We start from the raw sequence: 23,343 nt of genomic DNA on the forward strand, positions 1-23,343 counted from the left end.
ACTATGTCATAACATTATTAGGAGGGGAGGGTGGGGGGTATATACTATGTAATAACATTATTAGGAGGGTGGGGGGTATATACTATGTAATAACATTATTAGGAGGGTGGGGGGTATATACTATGTAATAACATTATTAGGAGGGTGGGGGGTATATACTATGTAATAACATTATTAGGAGGGTGGGGGGTATATACTATGTAATAACATTATTAGGAGGGTGGGGGGTATATACTATGTAATAACATTATTAGGAGGGTGGGGGGTATATACTATGTAATAACATTATTAGGAGGGTGGGGGGTATATACTATGTAATAACATTATTAGGAGGGTGGGGGGTATATACTATGTAATAACATTATTAGGAGGGTGGGGGGTATATACTATGTAATAACATTATTAGGAGGGGAGGGTGGGGGGTATATACTATGTAATAACATTATTAGGAGGGTGGGGGGTATATACTATGTAATAACATTATTAGGAGGGGAGGGTGGGGGTTATATACTATGTAATAACATTATTAGGAGGGGAGGGTGGGGGGTATATACTATGTAATAACATTATTAGGAGGGTGGGGGGTATATACTATGTAATAACATTATTAGGAGGGTGGGGGGTATATACTATGTAATAACATTATTAGGAGGGTGGGGGTATATACTATGTAATAACATTATTAAGAGGGGAGGGTGGGGGGTATATACTATGTAATAACATTATTAGGAGGGTGTGGGGTATATACTATGTAATAACATTATTAGGAGGGTGTGGGGTGTATACTATGTAATAACATTATTAGGAGGGTGGGGGGTATATACTATGTAATAACATTATTAGGAGGGTGGGGGGTATATACTATGTAATAACATTATTAGGAGGGGAGGGTGGGGGGTATATACTATGTAATAACATTATTAGGAGGGTGGGGGGTATATACTATGTAATAACATTATTAGGAGGGGAGGGTGGGGGGTATATACTATGTAATAACATTATTAGGAGGGTGGGGGGTATATACTATGTAATAACATTATTAGGAGGGTGGTGGGTGTATACTATGTAATAACATTATTAGGAGGGTGGGGGGTGTATACTATGTAATAACATTATTAGGAGGGTGGGGGTTATATACTATGTAATAACATTATTAGGAGGGGAGGGTGGTGGGTATATACTATGTAATAACATTATTAGGAGGGTGGGGGATATATACTATGTAATAACATTATTAGGAGGGTGGGGGTTATATACTATGTAATAACATTACTATTGTTTGGAGTGATTTGTGAACATTATACAGTCAAGAAGATACATGTTTGTTGAAGAAACAAGTGCTGTTTTTTCCAGTGCGGATGGATAGACAGCAGTATACACATTATTCAAAATGATTATCAAGGATGAGGGAGATGATATGAAGAATACGCCTTTTCTGTGTGTTTGTTGTATAAATAGATATTTAACGATGTGGAGGGATGGTCAGTCTGAGTATGGAAAGGAGCTGATTAACTAACAGGCATAACAGCCCCGGGACATAATTTGTAAGATATGTCACTACCATCACATCACAATGCTCCCTGACCTTCGTGACGAAGTCCTAACAGAGTCCTAACAGAGTCCTAAGTGAGTCCTAACAGAGTCCTAACAGAGGGCTAACAGAGTCCTAACAGAGTCCTAAGTGAGTCCTAACAGAGTCCTAACAGAGGGCTAACAGAGTCCTAACAGAGTCCTAAGTGAGGGCTAACAGAGTCCTAACAGAGTCCTAATAGAAGGCTAACAGAGGGCTAACAGAGTCCTAACAGAGGGCTAACAGAGGGCTAACATAGGGCTAACAGAGGGCTAACAGAGGGCTAACAGAGTCCTAACAGAGTCCTAACAGAGGGCTAACAGAGTCCTAATAGAAGGCTAACAGAGGGCTAACAGAGTCCTAACAGAGGGCTAACAGAGTCCTAACAGAGGGCTAACAGAGTCCTAACAGAGGGCTAACAGAGTCCTAACAGAGTCCTAACAGAGGGCTAACAGAGTCCTAACAGAGGGCTAACAGAGTCCTAACAGAGTCCTAACAGAGGGCAAACAGAGGGCAAACAGAGGGCAAACAGAGGGCTAACAGAGTCCTAACAGAGGGCTAACAAAGTCCTAACAGAGTCCTAACAGAGGGGGGTAAAAGGTTAGCAGCCCCAACTGTCAAAGTGAGAGAGTAGGGTATTCTGGATAAGGCAGGTACTTTTGTGTAGTTCCTGTCCCTAGAAGAGAGGGCGGCGATAATAGTAACATAATATTCAGTGTGGTGTAATTTGACTATAATGAAGTCTGTTTCTTGTGAGGTTTTCTGTCCTCAGATACAGAGAGCTGTGAAAGCCTGTCTACCTATGAAGAGGTCCCAATGAAGAGCAGTGGTTCTCAGTCCTGGGGACTCAAAGGGTTGCACATTTTTGTTTTTGTCTTAGCACTGCACAGCTGAGTCAAATGATCAACTCATCATCAAGCTTCAAGTGGTATTTATGTATTCATTTGTGATGCTATCCTTGATATGATCCTGTTACTGCCACATGCTACACATGCACATGTGTGTGTACATGCATCCATCAATCCAATGTTATCATGATTTGTCTTAAGATATTATACTTTAGTAACACACAATGACCTGGTGATGTAAAAGTCTAATAATTACATTGTCTTCCATATTCCAACAGATACCTTGTAACTGGAGATTCCTTCAAAACAATTGCCCACAGTTACCGTGTAGGGCACTGCACGGTTGGGTGACCAGGGCCATCTGGAACTGCCTCGTGGGGGAATTCAGGCATGTGTGGAGGCTACCTGTGTCCTGCATAACTTCATGAGGATGGACATGAGGACCAGGAGGGGACCTGCAGCTCGCCGGCGTGTGTCAGAGGAGGAGTCTGCTGCTCTGCAGGATGTTTCAAGGACGGGGTCCAACAACGCAGCAAGATAAACAATCTGTGTGCGGGAGATCTTCACCTCCTACTTCTTCAAAGAGGGTGCTGTTCCTTAGACTACCTTAGACTACACTATGCACAACCAAAGGCTATTTTAAGAGCCATTCACATTGCACAAAGAGTATTCTTCCATTTACTTAACTATGTCAACTGCAGTTATTCAATTCCCTTTTTCTCTCCCTTTGATTTCTACTTCTCAGGTGAGGGTGCTGTTTTGGTAAGGGTGTGATGTCTGTACAAAAACAATACGGGCTATTTTAAATCACCCATATTGAAAAAATGTAGAACAATTAGATACCCTATAACTCACACCTACACACTCATGTATCAATCTGATTGATGGATTGTGTTGTGCAGTAAGCAGGCTCAGGTGTATAACTGTGGCTCCTTCCACCGTCAAAGACTAGGCAAGAGGGCCAACCATGGAGAATAGTAAGACACTTCATTAAATCTATAACTACGCTATATTGTTTGTCCTCGTGTGTCCGTTCATGTTTTTCAGCATAAAGTACTCTGCAGCCACTTAGTGTGCTGTGGACACCAGATGAGGCCACACACACACAGATTCCTGTTGAACACTGTCTCTTTAACTACCTTATCTTCTCAACAAGTCTCTCTCCTTCACTTCATCCATCTCTCCTCTTCTCCCTACATCTTCTAGGTTATATCAGTTGTGTCGGAGAACCCCTCTCACATCTGAACTGGCTACATAGAGGGCACAACATGATCAGAGGTGAGAGTTCACTTGGTCAGGTCAAAAGGAAGTATTATTACAGGAATCTGCGTTACTGTCACGCTGGTATAAAGGATTTTGGAGAAAGGTGCAGGAATACACAATAGTTTTTTTTTAATACACCCAAAACAAACACATATACAAAAACACTGGGCTGTACCCAATCAAAAGAGCGAGGGTAAACCTCATTGACCGACACAGGCCAATACCCGTAATACACAATATATAAACCACGCAGCGTAACAGCTGCACCAACGCATAGGTACTCACACAACCAACGGACATGGGAACAATAACCGACAAAGACAGAGGGAACAGAGGGCACATATTTAACATACTAATCAGGGGAAATGGGAACCAGGTGTGTGCAATCAGACAAGACAGTCCGAGGTTGATGATAATGAATCCCATTCAGTGAAGCCTAGAAAGCCGGTGACGTAGACCTCTGGAACTGGTGAACAGAATGAGCATCAGTACCGGGGGGATCCGTGACATTAACATTGAAATACAGATAGAGATGCAGTAGTCCCAGAGTTAATGATCCAAGGTCAGTTTTACCGGTCAGTCAAACCTGATACCTCTTTTTACAGAAATTGCACTGTTGGTTAGAGCCTGTAAGCATTTCACTGAAAGGTTGTATTCGGCGCATGTGACAAATAAACTTTGATTTGTGTTGAGTTTTGCATTTCACCTCCTGATGATTATGATGACTAACAATGTTAGAATAAAAAATAAAAACAAGGCTTAAACATGCTCTCTCTCTCTCCATCTGTCTCTCGTCTGCCGATATGTTTTGATGTGAGAGAGGATGCCAACCCCATTCCCATCATCGCCACCTCACCCGCTCTTAAGATAACCTTCGGGCTGACTAGAGACACTATTATGTAATTGTGATGAACTGAGGGAATATTAGGGTAGCACTGTGATTCATTAATCATATGCTGTCTTCCCTGCTCCTCTGTTCTTACCTCTTTCTGTCTTTTACAACTCTCTCGCCACCTCTTTCTTCCTCTGTTTTTATAATGCACATCAGATGTGCATTGAAATACAGACTGAACTTGTATTTATAAAATTACAATTATAATATTTACAATGCATGTATTATGTATTTATAACACTTGGATAATGAACTTTCAATAAAGCGTTTCACATTCTCTACTGGTTAAAATGAGGTCTCTCATTTGACGAAATACTACACCTATCCTGTGTTTATCAGATCAATGCAGATGAAGGGCATTAGATATTGAGATGAACCGGTTTTAGAGTATTTACATGATGCATAGGAAGTGTAGTGTTTTTGAAATTCTATTTCTGTATATATGATTTGCAAATCAGCCTTTAACTAGTTCAATCCTGTTTCTAGTCTATTAGTTACAATGTGTAAACCATTGATATCCCAGGACCAAGATTGGTAAACACTGTTGAAGTGTATAATTGTAATTCATACATACATGCACGGTGTCATTCAAAGACTGGAGTTTGATTCTCCTGGTGTTGGATATGGCTGACATGATCAGTGAATATATTAAAGGTACAGGCTACAATGTGGGGATCTCATGCATGGTAATAACTAGATGTATATACGACTTGCATCCTTGGCACAAAGTTATATTATATTCTACTCAATCCATAGGCTTCATGATTTAGGTCCGTACACAGATCGGCTAGATTGCTAGCTACACATCCATAGGCATACAGGTATTTTTTATAATCCACTGCACAATAAGCAAGAACATAGCTAGCTATGTTATTTCATCTATCTGCATTGCATGGCAAATATCAGTAAGGCAAGCTTACAAAATTGTGCATTCAAATAGCAGTAAATTCTTTAGCTAGCTAGATTATTTACATCCACTCTTTCACAAGACGATAGCTTAGTTCACTGGTTGTTTCAGGATTCCCTAAAACATTAAACAACCAGAATTATAATTTCATACTCATGTCATAACAACCATAAAGCTAAAGTTAATTTGCGAAAATTGCAATTTAGCAAGCTAGTTGACTAGCTAACATTAGCCAGCTAGCGTGCTAAATTGCGATTTTCATAAATTAACTTTATGATAAAAAAATATCATGACCCTGAGCCTGCCTGCCGTCCTGTACCTTTGCCATACCTATCTGGATTACTGACCTCTGCCTGCCGTTGACCTGTCTCTTGCCTGCCCTTGTTGGATTAATAAACTGTTGTTACCCTCGAGACGTTGTCTGCATCTGGGTTTTACCTGGAACGTGTTAGTACAAGCTGGCCATGACTGACCCAGCAAACCCGGGCCAGCTGCTGCAATGACATCTCCTCCCAAGGAGCCACCATCGGTAGGCACGAGGAATTGCTTTGTGGCCTTACGAGGAATTGCTTTGTGGGTCCAAACGTTGGCTGAACGCCATGACCGGGCGTTGGACGTTTTGCTGGAGCAATTCCGCTGGTTGTCTGGGTGGCAGCCTACCACGGTAGTAACCCCACAGCCTCTCAGTAACTCAGCTGTTAGCAGCGCCGTCTCACCGGTCACTCCACCTTCTTGGGAGCCCCACTTACCTCCTCCGGAACGCTTCAATGGAGAGCCGAGCACCTGTCGGGCGTTCCTAGCTCAGTGTGCCCTCCTTCCCCTCGGATCCCTCCAGGATAGCCTACCTCATCACGCTGATGTCCGGGAGGGCTTTCACCTGTGTTACTGCTGTAGGGGAACAGCAGCCGGCCATATGCATTAGTCTAGAGGGGTTCGTGGGAGAGGTGAAGAAGGTTTTTGATGCTCCCTTCTCCGAGAGAGAAGCTGCCCGGAAGCTAATCCAGCTTTGTCAGGACTCTCGCAGTGTGGCAGACTACGTGATGGATTTTTCGCATGTTGGCAGCGGAGAGTGCTTGAAACCAGAAAGCGCTCTTCAACATGTTCCTGCATGGCATCTCGGAGGAGGTCAATGACAAGCTTGCAGCTTGGTAGTTACCTACAGATCTCGATTCCCTCACCGCTTTGACCATCCGAATCGATGGGCGATTATGGGGACAACGGAGGGAGAGGAAATTCGATTTCGCTCGCACGCCCAGGGATTCCACCTTGCCTCCGGGTCATCCCGGAAGTCCCCGATGGTCCCGTTGCCGAGAGAACCTGATGCTTCCCAACCTCCCCCGAGAGTTGCAGAAGGCACCCGAGTCACAGCTTCCCGAGCGTATGCAACTAGGTAGAGCTGGGCTGTCGCCAGCGGAACGGCAATACAGGATCAACACGAAGATATGCCTTTATTGCGGGACTCTTGGTCATTTTGTGTCCTCTTGTCCTTTAAAAGACCAGGCTCACCGGTAGGAGCGAGTACTCCGGTGGGCCACATGGAGAACTTTGCTGCTTCCCTTACTCGTACCCCTTTTTCATGCCATTCTGCTGTGGGGAAACCAGTCTAAATCTCTCTGGGTCCTCATTGACTCTGGGACCTATGAGAGCTTTTTGGACGCTACCCTGACTTCCGAGTTGAACATCCCCACTCAGCCCCTCTCCACTACCATGGATGTTAGAGCGCTGGACGGGCATTCTATCGGCCGGGTCACTCATAATACCACTCCCATCAACCTACGGTTGTCAGGGAATCACAGCGAGACTCTTTCTGTCACTCTCTCTCCCGCTTTCTGATATTCTCTCTCTCTCTATTTCTGTCACTGTCTTTCTGTCACTCTCTCTCCCTCTCTCTGTCAATCTCTCTACTCCTTTCTGTCACTCTCTCTCCCTTTTTCTGTCACTGTCTCCCTCTTTCTGAAACTCTCTCCCTCTATTTGTGTCACTCTCTCTCCCCCTTCTGTCACTCTACCTCCCCCTTTCTATCACTCTCTCTCCCCCGTTCTTTCAATCTCTCTGCCCCTTTCTGTCACTGTCTCTTCCCCTTTCTGTCACTCTCTCTCCCTTTTTCTATCACTCCCTCCCTATTTCTGAGACTTTCTCTCTATTTCTGTCTCTCTATCTATCTCTTTCTGTCTCTCTTTCTCTTTCTGTCACTCTCTTGCCTACTTTAGTTCTTTCAGTGAGCATGACCTTTTCCAATTTCCCTTCAGTGACATTAGATAATAATAATCGTTTGGTAGGTGTTATATTTGTCCTATTTCACAAGTAGTTAGTAGACATGTGTGTTAGATGAAAACTCGTTTTTTTTGCATAGTGTCACGCCCTGACCTTAGAGAGACGTTTTATTTCTCTATTTGGTTAGGTCAGGGTGTGGTGTGGGGTGGGCATTCTATGTTTTGTATTTCTGTGTGTTTGGCCGAGTGTAGTTCCCAATCAGAGGCAGCTGTCTATCATTGTCTCTGATTGGGAATCATACTTAGGCAGCCTGTTTTGCCACCTTAGTTATGGGTAGTTGTCTTTGTTAGTGGCCTGTATAGCCCTAGTAGTGTTTCTTGTTTTGTTGGCGACATTCTTAATAAAGAAAAATGTACGCTCACCACGCTGCACCTTGGTCCGGTCATTTCCCTGACGACGTTCGTGACACATAGAGACACCCTCAGAGACACCCTCGGAATGTGGAGTCATGGCCAGGGTAAGACCTTGCTCAAGGGCACATGGACAGATTTTTCACTCCCTTTTCAAGGCAGATACAGTGCATTCGGAAAGTATTCAAACACCTTTCCACATTTCGTTACGTTACAGACTTTTTCTAAAATTGATTAAATCGTTTTTTCCCCTCATAAAACTACACACATAACCCCATAATGACAAAGCAAAAACAGGATATTAGAAATTATTGCAAATTTATACAAATAAAAAAAACTGAAATATCACATTTACATAAGTATTCAGACCCTTTACTCAGTACTTTGTTGAAGCACCATTGGCAGCGATTACATCCTGGAGTCTTCTTGGGTATGACGCTACAAGCTTGGTACACCTGTATTTGTGGAGTTTCTCCCATTCTTCTCTGCAGATCCTCTCAAGCTCTGTCAGGTTGGATGGGGAGCGTCGCTGTACAGCTATTTTCAGGTCTCTCCAGAGATGTTAGATCAGGTTCAAGTCCGGGTTCTGACTGGGCCACTCAAGGACATTCAGAGTCTTTTCCCCCGAAACCACTCCTGCGTTGTCTTGGCTGTGTGCTTAGGGTCATTGGAAAGGCGAACCTTCACCCCAGTCTGAGGTCTGAGCGCACTGGAGGAGGTTTACATCAAGGATCTCTGTACTTTGCTACGTTCATCTATCCCTCGATCCTGACTAGTCTCCCAGTCCCTACCGCTGAGAAACAGTCCCACAGCATGATGCTGCCACCACCATGCTTCACTGTAGGGATGGTAACAGGTTGCCTCCAGATGTGACGCTTGTCATTCAGGCTAAATAGTTCAATCTTGGTTTCATCAGACAAAATAATCTTGTTTCTCATGGTCAGATAGTCTCTAGTGGGCTAAGCCGGTATGATGGCTTGGTAGACAAAGGAAAGGGGTGGGGCAGCTCAAGAGCAGGAAACTCAGAGTGGATTCACATACATAGAGTGGATACATACATAGAAATTGCTAATACTTTGAACATGAACAACCGCTCATTCGAAAAGAAATTGCAATTTACATATTTATGAGTGTCTGCCTTTGTTGTCCCTCTCTGCGATTGCAGGTCCGTCTGCTGAATAGTCAGTCGACAGAGATCCTCTGGTTTGTCCACCAGAGATCAAAGTCGTAGGTTGTTTGAAGTATCCATTCTGAGTACCATTCGGAAATCTTCTTAGATCGTTTGTGTTTACCAGACTAAAGTATTTAAACAGCTGCAGACTGAATAATTGTTCTTTAGTTTGTAGATTTCTTAGCCATTTGAACGTGGGAATGATCTCCACGTTCTCTGGTCTTGTCCCTTGGTAGAGTTGTAGTTCTTAACCATTAATGATCTCCACGTTCTCTGGTCTTGTCCTTTGGTAGAGTTGTAGTTCTTAACCATTAATGATCTCCACGTTCTCTGGTCTTGTCCTTTGGTAGAGTTGTAGTTCTTAACCATTAATGATCTCCACGTTCTCTGGTCTTGTCCTTTGGTAGCGTTGTAGTTCTTAACCATTAATGATCTCCACGTTCTCTGGTCTTGTCCTTTGGTAGAGTTGTAGTTCTTAACCGTTAATGATCTCCACGTTCTCTGGTCTTGTCCTTTGGTAGAGTTGTAGTTCTTAACCATTTCAACCTGTAGCTACATCTTCATGTTTTCTGATCTGATGTAAAAAAATATATATATTTTACGACCGCCATAAAGGGGCCCCCTCCCCTCTTCCTCCGCGAGAGAGAATGAGGGTACTGTAGAGCGGACCCACTGCAACCTGATCATTCAGATCTTCACAGGAGAGTCATGATAACCTCATGGCTTGGTTTTTGCTCTGAATTGCACTGTCAACTGTGGGACCTTTCTATAGACAGGTGTGTGCCTTTACAAATCATGTCCAATCAATTGAATTTACCACAGGTAGACTCTAATCAAGTTGTAGAAACATCTGAAGGATGATCAATGGAAACAGGATACACCTGAGCTCAATTTTGAGTCTCATAGCAAAGGATCTGATTACTTATGTAAATAAGGAATTCATTTTTTAAATTTGTAATACATTTGCAAACATTTCTAAAAACCTGTTTTCACTTTGTCATTATGGGGTGTTGTGTGTAGATTGATGAGTATTTTTTTATTTTTTTAATCCATTTTAGAATAAGGCTGTAACGTAACAAAATGTGGAAAAAGTCAAGGGGTCTGATTACCTTCTGAATGCAGTGTATTACAGGTCAATCTCATACACTCCAGCATATTAACACATATGACAGGTCAATCTCATATACTCCAGCATATTAACACATATTACAGGTCAATCTCATATACGCCAGCATATTAACACATATTACAGGTCAATCTCATATACGCCAGCATATTAACACATATTACAGGTCAATCTCATACACTCCAGCATGTTAACATGAATGACCCCTATTCCCTACAAGACTCTCTGTGAAGTGTATTACATTTTTGATGACACCATTACAAAGGCCCTCTGACCAAACCCATCACTGTACTGGTAGTGTGTGTAAGTATAAGCCGATTATGACAGTCAAAACCTATTTCACAGTTTAGACTCCCACTTGACTTATCATACACGTGGGGAGCTCAAACCCCCATTGAGCACTAGGCCTGCATCTGGAATGGTTCCCTATACCCTATGTGGATTCTTCTCATGTTCCCCCTGTCCTAACCATCTGTTCCTGGTAAACCAAGTGGATGTGCCCTTCCCAAATGGAACCCTATTCTCCATCATCTCTGTATATACCCTGTGGGACCCTGGTGTAAAGTAGTGCACTATATAGGGAATAGGGTGATATTTGGGATGTCTTCCTGGAACACGGGTCGATTTCATTCCTCAAATGTGTTTACTTACAGCTGCTTTACCACGGCACAGAGAGGAGAGGGAACCTGTTCTATTTGAAGGTTGTAGAAGAGGTTTACATATTCAGCTGGCAGACAGAAAATATGAAATATATCCTTTTTTACTTAGTAATCTTCAATATAATTAATTGGGCCTTAATATTTACATCATAAATGTCCTTATGAAAGTGATTGAGGACACCATAATAGGGTATATTAATATATAGCCAAAATGAAGACGTTAGGAAATGAGACCTTGGAGGACAGGATAGTGGTAGCACTGGTACTTGGTATTCAGAGGGATACAGGTAGCTAACACTGACCTTTTCAAATCAGAAACACTGAAAACCTTTATCGTGCATTACTCTGTTCGTTGTTCACCACCACGACTTTGATAGATATTCTCTGTGAAGAGTTGAATTTTAATAGTATCGGCCAAAACAGTATGTATTGGCGCGGTAAACGACAAATAATAAAGGTTTATGGTTCTAACATTTTGCATGCACTGTTGCACTATGATCTTTTTTTTTAAAGTATTTAAATCAAGGGCAGTTATTGTCAAGGTCAATACCAAACCTCAATAATTGACCTTGACAATAACTGATCTTGACCCCCCCCTAAAAAAAGGAGAGGGACGGAAGCAACACTGTTATATCTAGTTTGGCTTTGCTTACATCCTGACGTAATACATATTTTAGTGTTCCTGTGTGCTCATGGGACAAATTTGTATAATGAATGTTTTTAATATGTGGTGATGGACTTTTCTCTCCTCTCGCCTCGAGTCTTTTCCAAATAAGCATCGGTGATGTAATGATGTAATGGTCCAACTTTGTTTTGAGTCTCTAGAAAATTGTCTCTGCCCAGGTCAAGACTAGAGCGCATCCCAAATAGTTCCCTATTACCTATATAGTGCACCACTTTTGACCAGGGCATATTGGGCTCTGATTAAAATTTGTACACTCTATACGGAATAGGGTGAAGTTTGGGATGAACCCTAGGTAATGGATAGGACATGAAGGATGCTGTGGCCGGATGCCAGGATGGGAATTCACTCCTACTTACAGCAATGACAGGACATTATCAAGTCAAGTCCCAAGGCCACGAGAAGAGGGGAGTGAGTGTGGCTTGGTTCGTGAGACAGGGAACAACAGGGTGTTTTTATGGCTGATTTACAGGGAACAGTGATATGGCCCAAATAGCCAAGAAGCAGAACCTACTGTAATTAACCAGTGTGGACAGAGTACTAATTACCTGATGGAGCCAGCCACAGACAGGCACAAACCTTCCCGTTCACATTTAGCAGACGCTCTTATCCAGAGCAACTTACAGAAGCAATCAGGGTTAAGTTAATCAGGGTTAAGTTAATCAGGGTTAAGTTAATCAGGGTTAAGTTAATCAGGGTTAAGTTAATCAGGGTTAAGTTAATCAGGGTTAAGTTAATCAGGGTTAAGTGCCTTGCTTTAGGGCACAACAACATATTTTTCACGTAGTCAGATAGGGGATTTGAACCAGCAATCTTTCAGTTACTGACCCTCTGATTCAGAGGGGTTGGGTTAAATGCAGAAGACACATTTCAGTTGAATGATATTCAGTTGTACAACTGACTAGTTAATCCCCCCTTTCCCCTTCCAACACTCTGAACTGCTAGGCTACCCTACCGCCCCATTGAACTACGCTCCAACTGTCTTAGCTGGCTATGTCACCAATCAGCCAGAGGCATTGCAAGCCTGAGATCCAGACCATGTGGTACAACACCAGCTTACATACCCAATGGTAATGGTATTTAGCAGGGTTGGACTCAATTCCATCATAAAACCCAGCCGATTCAGGAAGTACACTGAAATCTCAATTCCAATTCCCTTCAATGCTTTTCAAATGAGTAAAATGTTGAATTTGGTTAACTTTCTGAACTGACTGGAATTGAAATGCAATTGACACCAACTCTGGTATTTAGAACATCAGGCAATGGTCAGGTCCAGGCTTTGAGGCTGATTCAAAATACATCACACTGCATGTGAACATGGACAGCTGCAGGGGGAGACATAACACCATAGTTTGGACAAAATGCTTGTGTCAGCAAAATTCCCAAGCAGGTAAATTAGCAGGAAAAGTATTTGCTTTCTTTTCACAGACCTTAATACTAGGGAAAGGGTACACTACTTTGCAGTCCAAATATTATCAAACAGAATGACCCATATTCCAGGTCGCACGCTTCTCATATTCCCATGTGACTTGTGAAATGAGGCAGCTGCAACAACAAGCTTAATGTTTGTCTGTTCACATATTCACACTAGCTATGTACTGTGAAACAACATACTGGGCATATATTCACACTAGCTAGCAAAACTCTGTGAAACAACATACTGGGCATGTATTCACACTAGTATGGACATTGGAACACTTAACATCTAATGGAACCCCCGCATGGAACCCCATGTGAACAGAGCAGGCAAAGGTGGCTGTTCAGATAAGATTCCAGGGGGGGTGCAGCCTTAATTTGAAACACGTTGCAGTTTGTTTTTTTATCAAATCATTTATAATCTTGTAGCCAAATGAGAGAAAAATCACTGCTGTGACATCACATTGACTCAAATGACCATATAGAATAATCTTCCTTCTTTTCTTGAATGTGATTATAGCGTATGAATGAGTAAAAGACCTGTCAAAGGACTACAGTAGGCATCGACAGGAGCCAAGGGCTTACTGTCTTAAAGTCAAGTAAGTCAAAAGATGAACATGGCGGTGGAGACATCTTGATCCTGCAGATATATTTATGATGATTGAGAAGCTTTGACAGCTCAGACACGGCCAATGACTGTTCCTTTTCAGGCTACTCAGCAACCGCTTCGCAACGCTGCAAAAACCTAACCAGTAATGACTAAGCCCTAAAAACAGCCAGGCTGAAACATCCCCTCAGAGGAAACAGAGAACAGTCTGTAAACCCTAAAAACAGCCAGGCTGGAACATCACCTCAGAGGAAACAGAGAACAGTCTGTAAACCCTAAAAACAGCCAGGCTGGAACATCACCTCAGAGGAAACAGAGAACAGTCTGTAAACCCTAAAAACAGCCAGGCTGGAACATCACCTCAGAGGAAACAGAGAACAGTCTGTAAACCCTAAAAACAGCCAGGCTGGAACATCACCTCAGAGGAAACAGAGAACAGTCTGTAAGCTCTAAAAACAGCCAGGCTGGAACATCACCTCAGAGGAAACAGAGAACAGTCTGTAAACCCTAAAAACAGCCAGGCTGGAACATCACCTCAGAGGAAACAGAGAACAGTCTGTAAACCCTAAAAACAGCCAGGCTGGAACATCACCTCAGAGGAAAGAGAGAACAGTCTGTAAACCCTAAAAACAGCCAGGCTGGAACATCACCTCAGAGGAAACAGAGAACAGTCTGCTTTGTTCTCCAAAGTTCAGTACATCATCTGCTAATGTAAGTATTACTCGTGGTCTAGGACATACTGTTCTGTTCTCCTATTTGACATGTTGACTTTGGTATTTGAACACCGTGGCCTTGTCTATGAAGGCCGTCTACATCTCCCCTGATCGCTGCAAAGATGTCAACATTCTTCAAAACTGGGCATGCGTGTCAAATGTCACCCTCTTCCCTTTATAGTGCACTACTTTTGACCAGTAGTACACTATTAAGCAAATAGGGTTTGATTTGAGACACAGACGTAGCCTCCCTGGCTGTGGTCTCTGTGTGGAGAGTAGCAGATGACATCACAGGGAAGTAGAACGCATGGAAGACAGCTGGTAAAACAACGCGCCGCGTGTAGCTCAGGGGTTGAGATTGTTGATTTATTTCTCACGGTCGGTTGCTCGGGGTGAGAGGAGAGGAGGGGAGAAGAAGAAGAAGAAGAAGAAGAAGAGCTGAAGGACAGCCTCCAGAGAACAAACACAGGCCAGGCGACTTGTTGTCAGGGAAATGTGGAATCTTACCACCACATGGCGACAGAAAGAGAAACACCTTCTAGAAACTCGTCTATAATATAGAGAAACATTTTAATAAAGCCACATGGAATCTTAGTAACACAGAGCAGAATAAATAAACCGTTTCATTCCATAACAGTAGAATAGAAGCCTCTATACGTCCTTCCTCGTTCCACTTTCTTGTGTTCCATCTTTCAGAAGAAGCCCTTCGTTTTCCCAACCTGCGGCCAGGACAGGGCCAGTCAGAGCCAGCACGGCCAGGCCTCCCTTCTCCTCTCCCCCACGCCATGCCACACTCACAACTAGACTAGAAGCCCATTCTGTTTCAGAACTGTCACTCTGCATTACTCTGGCTCAACCTCAACATGCAGCTGTAGGGTAAAATACAACCTTGTTTTACATAAGCACCTAATTCTTGTTTAGACCTTAGCCAAGCACATCTCCCTCGCCGTGCTCGTAGTGACTCACACGTCTTCTGAAGGCAACGAGAGTGACTCAGTGACAGCTTTAACCTTTCACTGGAAACAAGGGAGAAGAGGAAGAGGAGGAAGAGGAAGAGGGTTTGGCCCTCTGTGACTGTCTTGGACAGTACAGCCAAGCTCCATACCTGGTGTCTGTGGTCTGATCAGTACGGGGAAGCTCCATACATGGTGTCTGTGGTCTGTGCAGTACGGAGAAGCTCCATACCTGGTGTCTGTGGTCTGTGCAGTATGGTGAAGCTCGATACCTGGTGTCTGTGGTCTGTGCAGTACAGGGAAGCTCCATACCTGGTGTCTGTGGTCTGTTCAGTACGGGGAAGCTCCATACCTGGTGTCTGTGGTCTGTGCAGTACAGGGAAGCTCCATACCTGGTGTCTGTGGTCTGTGCAGTACGGGGAAGCTCCATACCTGGTCTGTGCAGTATGGGGAAGCTCCATACCTGGTGTCTGTGGTCTGTGCAGTATGGTGAAGCTCCATACCTGGTGTCTGTGGTCTGATCAGTACGGGGAAGCTCCATACCTGGTGTCTGTGGTCTGTGCAGTATGGTGAAGCTCCATACCTGGTGTCTGTGGTCTGTGCAGTACGGGGAAGCTCCATACCTGGTGTCTGTGGTCTGTGCAGTACGGTGAAGCTCCATACCTGGTGTCTGTGGTCTGTGCAGTACGGGGAAGCTCCATACCTGGTGTCTGTGGTCTGTGCAGTACGGGGAAGCTCCATACCTGGTGTCTGTGGTCTGTGCAGTACGGGGAAGCTCCATACCTGGTGTATGTGGTCTGTGCAGTACGGGGAAGCTCCATACCTGGTGTCTGTGGTCTGTGCAGTACAGGGAAGCTCCATACCTGGTGTCTGTGGTCTGTGCAGTACGGGGAAGCTCCATACCTGGTGTCTGTGGTCTGTGCAGTACGGGGAAGCTCCATACCTGGTGTCTGTGGTCTGTGCAGTACGGGGAAGCTCCATACCTGGTGTCTGTGGTCTGTGCAGTACGGGGAAGCTCCATACCTGGTGTCTGTGGTCTGTGCAGTACGGGGAAGCTCCATACCTGGTGTCTGTGGTCTGTGCAGTACGGGGAAGCTCCATACCTGGTGTCTGTGGTCTGTGCAGTACGGGGAAGCTCCATACCTGGTGTCTGTGGTCTGTGCAGTACGGGGAAGCTCCATACCTGGTGTCTGTGGTCTGTGCAGTACGGGGAAGCTCCATACCGGGTATTTACGTGTTGCATCTTTCAAACCTTTTCAAGTCTTGCACTAATTTCACTTGGCAAATGCACTGATATAATAATGTGTTGTGTATTGTGTGTGTGCTTTCTTGGCCAGGGTGTACATGACAAAGTAGTGTGGCTCACTGAGAAACCCCCCCCCCCCCTTGGAAAACAATAAGGCAGGCTGTAGGGATGAGGGTGTCAGCAGGCTGTAGGGATGAGGGTGTCAGCAGGCTGTAGGGATGGGGGTGTCAGCAGGCTGTAGGGATGAGGGTGTCAGCAGGCTGTAGGGATGAGGGTGTCAGCAGGCTGTAGGGATGAGGGTGTCAGCAGGCTGTAGGGATGAGGGTGTCAGCAGGCTGTAGGGATGGGGGTGTCAGCAGGCTGTAGGGATGGGGGTGTCCGCAGGCTGTAGGGATGAGGGTGTCCGCAGGCTGTAGGGATGAGGGTGTCAGCAGGCTGTAGGGATGAGGGTGTCAGCAGGCTGTAGGGATGAGGGTGTCAGCAGGCTGTAGGGATGAGGGTGTCAGCAGGCTGTAGGGATGAGGGTGTCAGCAGGCTGTAGGGATGAGGGTGTCAGCAGGCTGTAGGGATGAGGGTGTCAGCAGGCTGTAGGGATGAGGGTGTCCGCAGGCTGTAGGGATGGGGGTGTCCGCAGGCTGTAGGGATGAGGGTGTCCGCAGGCTGTAGGGATGAGGGTGTCAGCACGCTGTAGGGATGGGGGTGTCAGCAGGCTGTAGGGATGAAGGTGTCAGCAGGCTGTAGGGATGAGGGTGTCAGCAGGCTGTAGGGATGAGGGTGTCAGCAGGCTGTAGGGATGAGGGTGTCAGCAGGCTGTAGGGATGAGGGTGTCAGCAGGCTGTAGGGATGAGGGTGTCAGCAGGCTGTAGGGATGAGGGTGTCAGCAGGCTGTAGGGATGAGGGTGTCAGCAGGCTGTAGGGATGAGGGTGTTAGCAGGCTGTAGGGATGGGGGTGTCAGCAGGCTGTAGGGATGAGGGTGTCAGCAGGCTGTAGGGATGAGGGTGTCAGCAGGCTGTAGGGATGAGGGTGTCATTAGGCTGTAGGGATGAGGGTGTCAGCAGGCTGTAGGGATGAGGGTGTCAGCAGGCTGTAGGGATGAGGGTGTCAGCAGGCTGTAGGGATGAGGGTGTCAGCAGGCTGTAGGGATGAGGGTGTTAGCAGGCTGTAGGGATGGGGGTGTCAGCAGGCTGTAGGGATGAGGGTGTCAGCAGGCTGTAGGGATGAGGGTGTCAGCAGGCTGTAGGGATGAGGGTGTCAGCAGGCTGTAGGGATGAGGGTGTCAGCAGGCTGTAGGGATGAGGGTGTCAGCAGGCTGTAGGGATGAGGGTGTCAGCAGGCTGTAGGGATGAGGGTGTCAGCAGGCTGTAGGGATGAGGGTGTTAGCAGGCTGTAGGGATGGGGGTGTCAGCAGGCTGTAGGGTGTAGTAGTTGTTTGTGTGAGGATGTGGGTCTGGACAGAGGACATGAAGTAGTATTTTGTGTGAGGATGTGGGTCTGGGCAGAGGACATGAAGTAGTATTTTGTGTGAGGATGTGGGTCTGGGCAGAGGACATCGTTGTTTGTGTGAGGATGTGGGTCTGGGCAGAGGACATGAAGTAGTATTTTGTGTGAGGATGTGGGTCTGGGCAGAGGACATCGTTGTTTGTGTGAGGATGTGGGTCTGGGCAGAGGAGATGTAGTAGTTGTTTGTGTGAGGATGTGGGTCTGGACAGAGGAGATGTAGTAGTTGTTTGTGTGAGGATGTGGGTCTGGGCAGAGGAGGTGTAGTACTTGTTTCTGTGAGGATGTGGGTCTGGGCAGAGGAGATGTAGTAGTTGTTTGTGTGAGGATGTGGGTCTGGGCAGAGGAGATGAGGTCGTTGTTTGTGTGAGGATGTGGGTCTGGGCAGAGGAGATGAGGTCGTTGTTTGTGTGAGGATGTGGGTCTGGGCAGAGGACATCGTTGTTTGTGTGAGGATGTGGGTCTGGGCAGAGGAGATGTAGTAGTTGTTTGTGTGAGGATGTGGGTCTGGACAGAGGAGATGTAGTAGTTGTTTGTGTGAGGATGTGGGTCTGGGCAGAGGAGATGTAGTAGTTGTTTCTGTGAGGATGTGGGTCTGGGCAGAGGAGATGTAGTAGTTGTTTGTGTGAGGATGTGGGTCTGGGCAGAGGAGATGAGGTCGTTGTTTGTGTGAGGATGTGGGTCTGGGCAGAGGAGATGAGGTCGTTGTTTGTGTGAGGATGTGGGTCTGGGCAGAGGAGATGTAGTAGTTGTTTGTGTGCGTCTGTAAGTGGTTGTTCGTATGTTTGTGTTTGTTGGTGTGAAACATGATTTAATAAACAATAAATAAAACATAAAACATTTCTTTGATAATGAAACTAATGAACTGGCTCAACTCATTCTCCCTGCATGTCTTATTGACTAAGTCATTTACTGGCTAAACTATTTTACCCTTGAGTTATTGTTGTTATTGAAACATTTCCTATGTTCAATGGTTTTGGACATTGTACTTTTTCTCCTCAAAAACAATCTATTTTTACAGTAAACAATATCAATGTCTCCACAATCACCATATAGCTTATCTTTTCACAGCCTGAACTGAGATTCCTTTACCATACATGTGCAATACAACCAATCAATATGACAGCGTCTGTCACGATCATCTTCTGGATAGACTGAGGACCAAGGCGCAGCGCGTGGAAAGTACATCTTCTTTATTTAAAGGAAGAAGACGAAAAAACGAAAACGACCACTATACAAAACAGACGACCGTGAAGCTATACAAACATAAGTGCTAACACTAAACACTTAGACATAGACAATTCCCCACAAACAGCTAAAGCCTATGGTTGCCTTAAATATGGCTCCCAATCAGAGACAACAATAACCAGCTGTCTCTAATTGAGACCCAATTCAGGCAACCATAGACTTTCCTAGAACCTACACTCAACCATAGACACAGCTAGACACATTCACTCAACACAAACCCATACACTACACCCAACACCCCCTTTACCATATAACCACCCAAAACCGACAAAACACAAACATTCCCCATGTCACACCCTGACCTAACTAAAATAATAAAGAAAACAAAGAATACTAAGGCCAGGGCGTGACAGCGTCTGATCGTCTGTCACCAGAACAACGTATGCACATATTTTTAACGCGGTATGGTAGTAGTTGTCTGTTCCATCCAATAATATAATATGCACAGTGGAGTTATTATCCACATACTAGTTCCTAGATGCAGGGGCGTAGCGCAGGTTCCCAGGGTCCCGCAAGGTCCCAGTATTATAGTTCATCTCATGCTACACATTTTTGCCATTGAGGCGGAGAGAAAATGTTGCCGTTATAGAGATCATTTCCCGCTATTCTACAAATTTTGCCTTGAGGTAAATTTATTTTATTTAATTTAAAGCTAAATTCCTGTAATAAAAATGAAAAATAAATCATGGCTTATGACATGTTCATATGATATCTAGAGGGCCCCAACCTAGCAGGCGGGCCCCAACCTGTAGGCGAGCCCCAACCTGTAGGCGAGCCCCAACCTGTAGGCGGGCCCCAACCTGTAGGCGAGCCCCAACCTGCAGGCGAGCCCCAACCTAGCAGGCGGGCCCCAACCTGTAGGCGAGCCCCAACCTAGCAGACGGGCCCCAACCTAGCAGGCGAGCCCCAACCTAGCAGGCGGGCCCCAACCTGTAGGCGGGCCCCAACCTGTAGGCGGCCCCAACCTGTAGGCGAGCCCCAACCTGTAGGCGAGCCCCAACCTGTAGGCGAGCCCCAACCTAGCAGGCGGGCCCCAACCTGTAGGCGGGCCCCAACCTAGCAGGCGGGCCCCAACCTAGCAGGCGGGCCCCAACCTAGCTGGCGAGCCCCAACCTGTAGGCGAGCCCCAACCTGTATGCGAGCCCCAACATAGCAGGCGAGCCCCAACCTAGCAGGCGGGCCCCAACCTGTAGGCGAGCCCCAACCTGTAGGCGAGCCCCAACCTGTAGGCGAGCCCCAACCTAGCAGGCGAGCCCCAACCTAGCAGGCGAGCCCCAACCTGTAGACGAGCCCCAACCTGTAGACGAGCCCCAACCTGTAGACGAGCCCCAACCTGTAGACGAGCCCCAACCTAGCAGGCGAGCCCCAACCTGTAGACGGGCCCCAACCTGTAGGCGAGCCCCAACCTGCAGGCGAGCCCCAACCTGTAGGCGAGCCCCAACCTGTAGGCGGGCCCCAACCTGTAGGCGAGCCCCAACCTGTAGGCGAGCCCCAACCTGTAGGCGAGCCCCAACCTGTAGGCGAGCCCCAACCTGTAGGCGAGCCCCAACCTGTAGGCGGGCCCCAACCTGTAGGCGAGCCCCAACCTGTAAGCGAGCCCCAACCTGTAGGCGAGCCCCAACCTGTAGGCGAGCCCCAACCTGTAGGCGAGCCCCAACCTGTAGGCGAGCCCCAACCTGTAGGCGAGCCCCAACCTAGCAGGCGGGCCCCAACCTAGCAGGCGAGCCCCAACCTGTAGGCGAGCCCCAACCTAGCAGGCGAGCCCCAACCTGCAGGCGAGCCCCAACCTAGCAGGCGGCCCCAACCTGCAGGCGAGCCCCAACCTGCAGGCGAGCCCCAACCTGTAGGCGAGCCCCAACCTGTAGGCGAGCCCCAACCTGTAGGCGAGCCCCAACCTGCAGGCGAGCCCCAACCTGTAGGCGAGCCTTAACCTGTAGGCGAGCCCCAACCTGTAGGCGAGCCCCAACCTGCAGGCGAGCCCCAACCTAGCAGGCGAGCCCCAACCTAGCAGGCGAGCCCCAACCTGTAGGCGAGCCCCAACCTGTAGGCGAGCCCCAACCTGTAGGCGAGCCCCAACCTGTAGGCGAGCCCCAACCTGTAGGCGAGCCCCAACCTGTAGGCGAGCCCCAACCTGTAGGCGAGCCCCAACCTGTGGACGTCGGGCCCTCATACCACCCTCATGGAGTCTGTTTCTGACCGTTTGAGCAGACACATGCACATTTGTGGCCTGCTGGAGGTCATTTTGCAGGGCTCTGGCAGTGTACCTCCTTGCACAAAGGCGGAGGTAGCGGTCCTGCTGCTGGGTTGTTGCCCTCCTACGGCCTCCTCCACGTCTCCTGATGTACTGGCCTGTCTCCTGGTAGCGCCTCCATGCTCTGGACAATACGCTGACAGACACAGCAAACCTTCTTGCCACAGCTCGCATTGATGTGCCATCCTGGATGAGCTGCACTACCTGAGCCACTTGTGTGGGTTGTAGACTCCGTCTCATGCTACCACTAGAGTGAAAGCACCGCCAGCATTCAAGTGACCAAAACATCAGCCAGGAAGCATAGGAACTGAGAAGTGGTCTGTGGTCACGACCTGCAGAACCACTCCTTTATTGGGGGTGTCTTGCTAATTGCCTATAATTTCCACCTTTTGTCTATTCCATTTGCACAACAGCATGTGAAATGTATTGTCAATCAGTGTTGCTTCCTAAGTGGACAGTTTGATTTCACAGAAGTGTGATTGACTTGGAGTTACATTGTGTTGTTTCAGTGTTCCCTTTATTTTTTTGAGCAGTGTATTTAACTGACATATGTATTCCGCATTTAATCGGAATCAGAGAGGTGCGGAATCAGAGAGGTGTGGAATCAGAGAGGTGTGGAATCAGAGGGGTGTGGAATCAGAGAGGTGTGGAATCAGAGAGGTGTGGAATCAGAGAGGTGTGGAATCAGAGAGGTGTGGAATCAGAGAGGTGTGGAATCAGAGAGGTGTGGAATCAGAGAGGTGTGGAATCAGAGAGGTGCGGAATCAGAGAGGTGCGGAATCAGAGGGGTGTGGAATCAGAGAGGTGCGGAATCAGAGAGGTGCGGAATCAGAGAGGTGCGGAATCAGAGAGGTGTGGAATCAGAGAGGTGCGGAATCAGAGAGGAGTGGAATCAGAGAGGTGTGGAATCAGAGAGGTGTGGAATCAGAGAGGAGTGGAATCAGAGAGGTGTGGAATCAGAGAGGTGTGGAATCAGAGAGGTGCGGAATCAGAGAGGTGTGGAATCAGAGAGGTGCGGAATCAGAGAGGTGCGGGGGGCTGCCTTAATCGACATCCACTTCTCTTCGGCACCCGGGTAACAGTGGGTTAACTGCCTTGCTCAGGGGCAGAATGACAGGTTTTAATAACCTTGTCAGCTCGGGGATTCGATCAACGCTCTAACCACCTGCCGTCCCACCCCGAATACCCTAACAATATCATATTACTTATGAGGAGGTTGTAGAGCTCACATGGTAATAAACTAGACTAGGGCCCTGTGTTTTGGTTAATCATGTCACGTGACCTGGATTTTAACTTTTATTTAAGGCTTTTTCATCAAAATGTCCCCTTTTATTTAAGGCTTTTTCATCAAAATGTCCCCTTTTATTTAAGGCTTTTTCATCAAAATGTCCCCTTTTATTTAAAGCTTTTTCATCAAAATGTCCCCTTTTATTTTTATGTCAGATGGTCCAGCTCCATCCTCAGACAATTGCTTTTCATTTTTGCTCATATTCTAATTTCTGGTTTAAAATAGAAAATAAAGGTTAAAATGCAGGTCATGTGAAATTATTAATCAAAACACAGAGGACAATTCTCCTCAGGGAAATTCTTTGTGTTAGCTTGCAATCACAATCTCTTTAGCCAATAGGCTATGCTATTTCCTAATGTATGGCTGTTATTTCTTCCATTA

The sequence above is a fragment of the Salvelinus fontinalis genome, chromosome 6, assembly GCF_029448725.1.
Source record: "Salvelinus fontinalis isolate EN_2023a chromosome 6, ASM2944872v1, whole genome shotgun sequence".
Lineage (NCBI taxonomy): Eukaryota > Metazoa > Chordata > Actinopteri > Salmoniformes > Salmonidae > Salvelinus > Salvelinus fontinalis.